The sequence below is a fragment of the Mus pahari genome, chromosome 3 (genome assembly GCF_900095145.1).
Source record: "Mus pahari chromosome 3, PAHARI_EIJ_v1.1, whole genome shotgun sequence".
NCBI classification, from domain to species: Eukaryota; Metazoa; Chordata; class Mammalia; order Rodentia; family Muridae; genus Mus; species Mus pahari.
The window spans coordinates 136,814,080-136,823,901 of record NC_034592.1 but is presented as its reverse complement, the minus strand read 5'-3'; the positions used below and the strand labels follow the sequence as shown (position 1 = coordinate 136,823,901).

The 9,822-nt window shown below is 42.4% G+C and overlaps 1 protein-coding gene across 2 annotated transcripts in view; it reads right to left on the bottom strand.

The window, feature by feature from the left end:
• Cbfa2t2 (CBFA2/RUNX1 partner transcriptional co-repressor 2) overlaps positions 1-9,822 on the bottom strand; it is a 104,417-nt gene that overhangs the window by 83,947 nt on the left and 10,648 nt on the right. The window lies entirely within an intron of this gene.

Genomic DNA, 9,822 nt, shown 5'->3' with positions numbered 1-9,822 from the left:
GTTCAAATCCCAGCAACCACATGGTGGCTCACAACCATCCTTAACAAGATCTGACTCCCTCTTCTGGAGTGTCTGAAGACAGCTACAGTGTACTTACATGTAATAAATAAATAAATCTTAAAAAAATATATTTAAAAAAAGTGTGTGCAAAGGAAAAAAGGCTTCAAAAGATAACACCAATAAGAAGCACTGCTTGCTAAGGAAGAGTGTCCATCCCTGAGGATTCCATGTAATTTGAAACAGCTGGATCTGAAAAGACAGGGAATCAAGCCAAATGGACATCATCTGTAGACAGTGAAAATAGTGGGTCTGAAAACGGAAAGCAATCGCTCCTTGAAAAAGGGACAGCACAAGCCAGAGGGCAGTAGCAGCTAGCTCAGTCACTATCTCATCAACCTATACCACACTACTCACAGTACCCCCCACCCCACCCTCTCCACCTCCTGCCAGCTTTTATAAGAGCTAATGTGAAGACTGTTCTGGATCATTTCACTGAAAAACATATGATTAGACACAGCCTCATGAAGCCTCTCACTGAAAATCAAACTTGGTTCAAACATTCTTTGAAATATTGTTTTTTATTGGGGTTTGTTTTTGTTTTTTGATAGCCAAGGGTACACAGAGATACCCTCTCTCAGGCCCACTTCCCAGCCCTAGTCACAGGAAAGTTTAAGTAACAGATCACTTATTACAAAGCCTAAACATGGTGCTCCACTACAGGGTGCCTGATGACAAATTTAACATGACCCAATATGGAGACCAAACCCAAGGCTGAAAGTTCGGGTTTTTCTCCATTAATTGCCACTCACTGCAGCTATCGGATAGGTTCATGGGCATTCAGTACATTGTTCTAATTTTTGTGTTCAAAATTTTCCATAGCATACTCATAGATTTGATTCACAGCTCTCCCCCACCCCAGGGTATGATTTAGCAGTCAAAGATAAGGGATGATGGAAAATGTGTGCAGGCTGATTGGGACCTTCTCTCTCACAGAGAGAAGAGGAAGGAAGGAAGGAAGGAAGACAGGGTCTCTGTACACAGCTCTAGCAGTTCTGGAACTCACTATGTAGACCAAACCAGCCTAGAACTCACAGAGATCTACCTGCCTCTGCCTCCCAAGTGCTGGGATTAAAGAGTGCACAATACAATCAAACCCACTTTTCAGATATGAAGTTTCTTTGTAACAAATTACTAAAATTAAACAAATAAACACATAAGTAAATAAATGAAGGGGGGGCCTGGAGTGGTAACTCAAACCACGGAAGCAAGCTGGACATCACTGAGTTCCAGGCCAGCCAGGGCTACAGCTACAGAGAGAGACAGAGATGGGGGTCGGGAGAAGGGGAGGTGAAGACATAACTAACCCTTCTTATTTTCCTACCTTTGAACTTTTTTCCCTTTTAACTTGATCTTTGCCAGTCTCCCCCCTCTTGTCAACAGGTCCAGTGCCATTTAACAAATGGTGGTTTGGAGGATAAAAGACAGACCCTTAGCACAGGCAGTGGAATTCCAAACGCTAGACTCTTGGCTCCACAATGTCTGATTCAGAACTGCTGGGAGCTATTAGTGTTAGCTTGCCCACCCAGGCATGTGAGGCTGGGAGAGCGCCTTTTACACCACCCGCACAAGCCTCTCATTTATGCTACAGGCTTCAGTGATCATGTGCTTTTGTTCCCCACAGGAACACACGAAGTCCAATGTAACTCCAGACATTATTTAGGAAGGCCCAGAAGGAATATTGAAGCAGTTTCAAATGCAGATCTGCAAGAGAATATTTTTATAATGGGGCAATAGTCCAAAAACAAAACAAAATAAAACAAAGCAAAACAAAAACTTTTCAAAATCCTCAAATACAAAGTGAAAAGGATCTACTGTTAATAGTCTCAGATGTATTCTGATTTAAATGACAACACTTGTCATTGTTTAAAAAACACTTACCTATAACCTGCAACTGTGGTCCCAATCAGCCTGCACATTTTCCATCATCCCTTATCTTTGACTGCTAAATCATACCCTTCCTTCCAAACAAGTGTTTATAAAACATTGCACCCTATCAATCCTTAAACCTCTGTTCTTGATTTATCTTTTTTGAAGCAGTTCTAAGGACTGAACCAAGGGTGTCAGCACCCAAGATAATTTAGTGCTCAATGACTGAGGTATACCCCAAACCTTTTGTTCTTATTACATGTGAAAAACCAAACCAAACCAATCCACACAACAACAGCAACTTTCAACCAGGCATGGTGCCTCATGCTTTGAGTACTTGGGAGAGGCAGGCAGATCTCTGAATTCTAGGACTACACAGAGAATCCCTGTCAAACAAAACAAAACAAAATTCTTTACTTTCCTGGAAGGCCCATAGCAATTTTTATGGTGTTTCTTTCTTGTTTGTTTGTTTGTTTTTCAAGACAGGGTGTCTCTGTGTAGCAGTGGCTGTCCTGGAACTCACTCTGTAGACCAGGCTGGCCTCAAACTCAGAAATCCGCCTGCCTCTGCCTCCCAAGTGCTGGGATTAAAGGTGTGTGCCACCACTGCCCGGCATAATGTTTCTAACAACTGGGTCAAGCATAGGCATGATAAACTTGGAATTGGTGGGGCATGACTCTAATCCCAGAGCTAGGGAGACAGAGGCAGGTGGATCTCTGTGAGTTCAAACCCAGCCTGGTCTAGAGTGAGTTCCAAGGCAGGCAGGGCTACACATAGAAGTCCTATCTGGAAAGACCAATAAATAAACAGGCAAACAAACAAGTGGTATGATAAGCAAAGTGATTCTGTTTGTCCTTTACCTTGTCCTTGACTATTCATTTCCTACTACAATTATGTAAACTCATTTTCAATGGGGAAAAACCCGCATTAAGTCAGGTGTGGATTACACCTCTGTAATCCCAATACTTGGAAAACTGAGACAGAAAGATGGCCATAACTTTGAGGCAGAAGGAAAAGTATTGACCAAGAGGAGGGAAATATAATGAATAATAAAGCTAGATATTGCTGGGCGCGGTTGTGCATACCTTTAATCCCAGTGCTTGGAAGTCAGAGGCAGGTGGATTTCTGAGTTTGAGGCCAGCCTGGTCTACAAAGTGAGTTCCAGGACAGCCAGGGCTATACAGAGAAACCCTGTCTGGAAAAACCAATAAATAAATAAATAAATAAATAAATAAATAAATAAATAAATAAATAAATAAATAAAGCCAGATATCCTATTGCACACCTGTCACCCCAGCACACAGGAGACTCAGCGAAGAGGACAGGGAATTCAAGATCCTCCCTAAAACAAACAAAGAGATTACAGAAACTGGATAGCATCTCAGCAGTTAAGAACACTTCCTAGGACCCACACCCGCTTGCATCTCCATCCAGTTCCATAGGATCCAATGCCCTCTTCTGTCCCCTATGGACATTGCACTCATGTGGTGCACAGACACACACACACACACACACACACGTAAAGCAAAACACCCACACACGTAATAAATAAATAAACAAATAAATGAATAAATAAACACTTTTTAGAAGGCAAAAGGCAGGAGCTGGTGAGATGGCTCAGCGGATAAAAGCACTGACTGTTCTTCCAAAGGTCTTGAGTTAAAATCCCAGCAACCACATGGTAACTCACAACCACCCTTAATGAGATTTGACGCTCTCTTCTGACTTGTCTGAAGACAGCTACAGTGTACTTATGTATAATAATACATAAAACCTTTGGGTTGGAGCGAGCAGGGACCGAGTGAGTTTGAGTTGACCGGAGTGAGCGGAACAGAGAGGAGCAAGCAGAGATCCTAAAATTCAATTCCTAGCAACCACATGAAGGCTTACAACCATTTCTACAGCTACAGTGTACTCACATACATAAAATAAATAAATAAATCTTTACCACCACCACTACCACCACCCACCCACACATGCAAAAGACAAAAGGCATAGTGGCTCAGATCTAAGAGCATGAAACAGAAACAGAAAAGACTACTTGGGCAGGGCAGTGGTGGTGCGCACCTCTAATTCCAGCCACTTGGGAGGCAGAGGCAGGCCGGTTTCTGAGTTCCAGGCCAACCAGGGCTATACAGAGAAACCCTGTCTTGAAAAACAAACAAGCTGGGCGTGGTGGCGCACACCTTTAATCCCAGCACTTGGGAGGCAGAGGCAGAGGCAGGCCGATTTCTGAGTTCGAGGCCAGCCTGGTCTACAGAGTGAGTTCCAGGACAGCCAGGACTACACAGAGAAACCCTGTCTTGAAAAACAAAACAAAACAACAACAACAAAAAAAAAAAAAAAAAAAAGAAAGAAAGAGAAAAACAAACAAACAAACAAAAGACTACTCAATCCCAGCAGCTCTGGGACTCCAGTCACCACATAATGAAATACTATGTATCTAGTTTCAGCAGTCAAAGCATAGCAGAGGACCCAGGTTCCCTTCCTAGCACCCACAACTACCTGTAACTTCAGTTCAAGGGATCTGATACCCTCTTCTGAACTCCAAGGACACCAGGCAGGCACATGATGACATACAACCAAAACATCCATGCACATAAAATATATAAATTTAAAAAAAAAACAACAACAACAAAACAAAAAAGGTACCCTAAGCAAGCAACATAGCTAATACCAGGCCGGCTAGAGCTAGTGAGACCAGATCCAATCTCAACAAACCAAGGTAGAATAATGACAGACAAAGCCCTAGATTTGATCCCCAGATCTGAAAAAAAGAAATATCCCAAAATTTTACTGAGCTGTTACTTTACACATATTACTACACTGTGACCAAGTTAATGATACAACCAAGACTATTTTAAGCTCCTATGAGATATTTGCTAGGTTACTGTTAGAATACAAACAACTGAAAGATGTAGTCCCCTGGTGCCCATGGCAGTGTAACCTAAGATTCAGAGGGCATAAAAATGAGAAATAAAGCAGGGCATGATGGTACACGCCTTTCATCCTAGAGTTTTTTTGTTTGTTTTGTTTTCTGAGACAGGGTTTCTCTGTGTAGTCCTGAACTCCCTCTGTAGACAAGGCTGACCTGACTGCTGTGATTAAAGACCTGTATGTGCCAGCAACACCTGCCTTTAATCCTAGCTCCTATGAGGCAGAAGCAGGTGGATCTTTGCAAGCTGGAAGCCAGCCTAGGCTGCATATCAAGTTCTAGGACTGTCAGGTCGACATAGTTAGACCCTGACTCAAACACACAAAACAAAACAGGGTGTGGTCGTGCTGTTGAGGACAAAGACGGACGGACCACTGGGGCCTGCCAGTCACCAGCCTCACTCAGATTTAGTGAGAGACCATGTCACAAAGAACATGATACAAGCAAGATACCGGATAGTCTCCAACTTCTGAACTCCCAAACACAGAAGCAAACCTCTACAACACCCCCTTTTAAAAGAATAAGATTCTGAAGAGATTGCTTAGTTGTTAGAGCATTTGCAACATAAAAATAAAAACAAGTTTGATCTTTAACATCACCATAAAAGGCTAGTGTACATTCAGAAAACAGGGACATATGCAGATGCCTGGGATCTGATTATTAGCCAGCCTAGACTATGAGTGAGGAAATTCTCAAAATCAAAGTGAATGGTTCTGCCTCTGGTCTCTGAAGACATTAGCACATATGAATATACACATACAAAGTTAAATACAAATAAATAAATGAACCTCTAAGTTATCCTTTCCAGTATCAATCTAAAAATACTAAAAGCAGGGTGTGATAGCACACCTCTGCAATCCAAGAATTTGAGAGAATGAGACAGGACAATACTAGTTCCAAGGCAAAAGACATATCAGACAATGGCTCAACACATAATACTCACACCTTTTTATTTCTGTTCGTTTTTGCTGTTAATGTCCTAACCATATCCTAATCAATACCTCTGTGGAGATCAAACTGCATTCAGGCAGAAAGAGCTGGGAAAGCAAGCGATTAGCTCTCTAAGTCTCCCCAGCTGTGCTTTCCTGACGACAGAGACCTGCCCACCTGCTCCCACAGATGGCACAGCTCGAGTACAACACCTGGTTCAGTACATCCATTCCATGCAGCCAGAACAGTGCTAGCTGTGAAGACACCAAGTCCAAATCAGTATTTGCATTTCATTGTCTACACAAAGACTAAAATCATCACTAAAATAAAGCTTTGTACCTCTCAAATACAAATACTATAATCTCAAAGTGCAACAATAAAAATATCCCAGGGGGGAGATGCTAGGAGCACAGATCCCTGCGTTTTATTTATTTACCTGTATCAACTCTGGATGGCCAACCTGGTCTACATAGCAGCCATCAGCGCTAGTCAGGGCAATTCAGACAGACTTTGTTGTTTTAAATAAATAAATAATTGATTAGATAATTAAATAAATAAGTAAAGCAAGCCAGATGGTGGTAGCCAGACCTTGTTGCTTAAAAATAAATAAATGAGGGCTGAAGAGGTGGGACAATGGTTAAGAGCACACTAACTGCTCTTCCAGAAGTCCTGAGTTCAATTCCCAGCAACCACATGGTGGCTCACACCATCTGTAATGGGATCCGATGTCCCCTTCTGGTGTGTCTGAAGACAGTTACAGTGTAGTCATATAGATGAAATAATTTAAAAGGGTGGGGGAACTGTGGAGGCAGTGGCAGTATGAGAACCACAGAACTCACTAGTGAGTGGTGTTGACCCTTCGTACTTCTGACCTTGCCACCACAGGGGCCCTCTATTTAAAAAAAAAAAAAAAAAATGAATGAATGAATCCAGATATTGATGGTGATGGTGCACATGTATAGTCTCTGCATTCTTGGAGGCAGAGACAAGAAGATCTTTGAGCAAGGCTAGCCTGATCTACAAAGCAAGTTCCAGAACTAAACAGAGAAATTCTGCCTTGAAAAAAAAAAAACAAAAAAACAAAAAAAAAACAAATAAATAAGTAAATATGAAAGAATTAATTAATTTTTTTAAAAAGGCAAAATTGTGAGGCACAGCGGGGCAGTGGTGGCCCACGCCTTTTATCCCAGCATTTGGGAGGCACAGGCAGGCAGATTTCTGAGTTCGAGGCCAGCCTGGTCTACAGAGTGAGTTCCAGGAAAGCCACGACTACACAGAGAAACCCTGTCTTGAGATGAAAGAAAGAAAGAAAGAAAGAAAGAAAGAAAGAAAGAAAGAAAGAAAGAAAGAAAGAAAGAAAGAAAGAAAGAAAGAGAAAAGAGAAAGGAAGAGAGGCACAGGCTGGGAAGAGAAGAGGAGGAGAAGAAGAGAAGAGAAGAGAAGAGAAGAGAAGAGAAGAGAAGAGAAGAGAAGAGAAGAGAAGAGAAGAGAAGAGAAGAGAAGAGAAGAGAAGAGAGGCACAGGCTGGGTAGTGGTGGTGAACACCTTTAGTCTCAGGTCTCAGGAAGCAGATGAGTTCAAGGCCAACCTGGTCCAAAAGTGAGTTCCAGGACAGCCATGGTTCCACAGAGAAACCCTGTCTCAAAAGCACAAAACAGCAAAGGCATAGACCCAGCAGGATGACTCAGCAACTAGAGGTGCTTGTCATCAAGCCAGATAACCTAGATTTAATCCCCTGGACTCACATGGTAGGAGAGAACTCAGAGTTGTTCTCTAACCTCCACATGTGGCATACACACCCACTTAAAAAAGATTTAAAGATTCATCAATACTGGCAAGTTTAGAGGCTGGAGAGATGACTCAACTACTTAACTACTGCTCTTCCAGAGGACAGGTTTGGTTCCCAGCACCCATGTCAGGCAGCTCACTCACACGCACATACCAACAGACTCACACACATAACTAAAGATAAAACACACCTTTTTTAATTATGTACATCGGTTTTTATTGATTTATTTTTGGGCAGACCTCACCATGCACCCGTGCTTCCTGTGATTTCATTACTAAGACTGAGCTGCTCTTAAACTCAGAGAAACCCACCTGCCTCTGCCTGCCAAGTGCGGCGACTCTAGGACTAGAGTTCTGAGATTAAATCTCCGCACCACCATACCCAGCCAATGACTTTTTTCTTGTGCAAATTAAAAACTCATGAAATGACAAATGGTTTTATGCCACAGTCACCAGTGTATTAATTAAACGGTCACAAACCCATATAAAGTCACAAAACTGAATGTGAGGTGGCAATGTAGATTTCTGAACATGCAACACCCAAAACTTCAAAATCAAATTGGGAGGGCAGGTTCCAAAAGGCAAGCTCAGCCTTTTATTGTAGGGTGCTGCTGTCTGCGGAGCAGGTAGCCACGGGGAACCTGAGGCCTGCACCTAGTGGCAGGAAGTTGTTTTAGGTTATAAAGAAATGATTCGCAGGGCATGGTGGTGCACGCCTTTAATCCCAGAACTTGGGAGGCAGAGGCAGGAGTCTGAGTTCGAGGCCAGCCTGATCTACACAGGCTGATCTACACTGTCTCTTAAAATGCTTGTCTCTTAAGGCTTACCAGAAACACTGATTTGAAGATGATCAAGAATTTTACACCAAGCCGGGCCTGGTGGCGCAGGCCTTTAATCCCAGCACTCGGGAGGCAGAGGCAGGCGGATTTCTGAGTTCGAGGCCAGCCTGGTCTACCAAGTGAGTTCCAGGACAGCCAGAGCTATACAGAGAAACCCTGTCTCGAAAAACCAAAAAAAAAAAAAAAAGAATTTTACACAAAGAAACAAAAGGCTTCACAAAAAAAAATAAAAAAAAAAAAAAAAAAAAAAAAAAGAATTTTACACCAAGCCACAGAAAAGTCCCAAAGCTCCAATCCACACTTACAAACACAAGAGTGCCATTACACAGACCCAAAGACATCAAGAGGACACTGATTTTTGTCAAAAAGCTTCAGAAAGAAAGAAGAAAAAAAAAAAAAAACCTGGAGATATTTAGTTTGAGGTATTTGATGCTGCAAAGAACAAGAACTATTTAGTGACTGCCCTGTCAGTGGCAGGATGCATCTATATGGTTATTGAGAGCAAGAAGGCTGTGAAAAGACATTCTTTAACAAGATTGAACCTAGAAAGGAAAACCTGTCAGAGAGAGGAAGGCAGCTATGAAAACCCAGAGCTAATGTTCCAACGAGCCTGTGTTAGGATGTGAGAGTGCTCACTTCAGCAGCAATTACTAGAAGGGGAACAATTCAGAGAAAATTAGCATGGCCCTGGGACACACAAATTAGTGAAGCAGTCCATATTAAAAAAGAAAGAAAAAGAGGATGTGATATGAAATCCACCTCACAGATATACACCTCCACTTTCCTAATTCCAAATAAAAATTGTTAAAGAATAAAATAAAAAACTAAAAGAGCCCTTACTGCTTCTGTTCCAGAGCTCAGGCCCCTACACAATTTTGGGTGGCTCACAACTGCCTAATAACTCCAGTCCCACAGGATGCAGCACTGGCAACTATGTGTATACACATTGGAGAAACAGACACACTCACAAATGAAAATAAGTCTCTCTCTCTCTTTTTATTTTCCTTCTTCTAGACGGAATTTATCTGTGCCACCTTGGCTGCCCTGGAACATGCTCTGTAGACCAGGCTGGGCTAGAACTCAAGAGATCTGCCTGCCTCTTCCTCCCAAGTGCTGGGAGTAATCAGGTGCCACTCACTACACCTGGCCTAGGACACAATTCTGAAATGGCCTAAACACACTTTTGGTATTTTGTACTTGTATATTACATGAAGCATCACTCTCAGCATTAACAATTACAAAATCAAGTTATTGACCAAGTTAGAAAAAACACCGAAGCTGGGCGTGGTGGCGCACGCCTTTAATCCCAGCACTCGGGAGGCAGAGGCAGGAGGATTTCTGAGTTCGAGGCCAGTCTGGTCTACAAAGTGAGTTCCAGGACAGCCAGGACTATACAGAGAAACC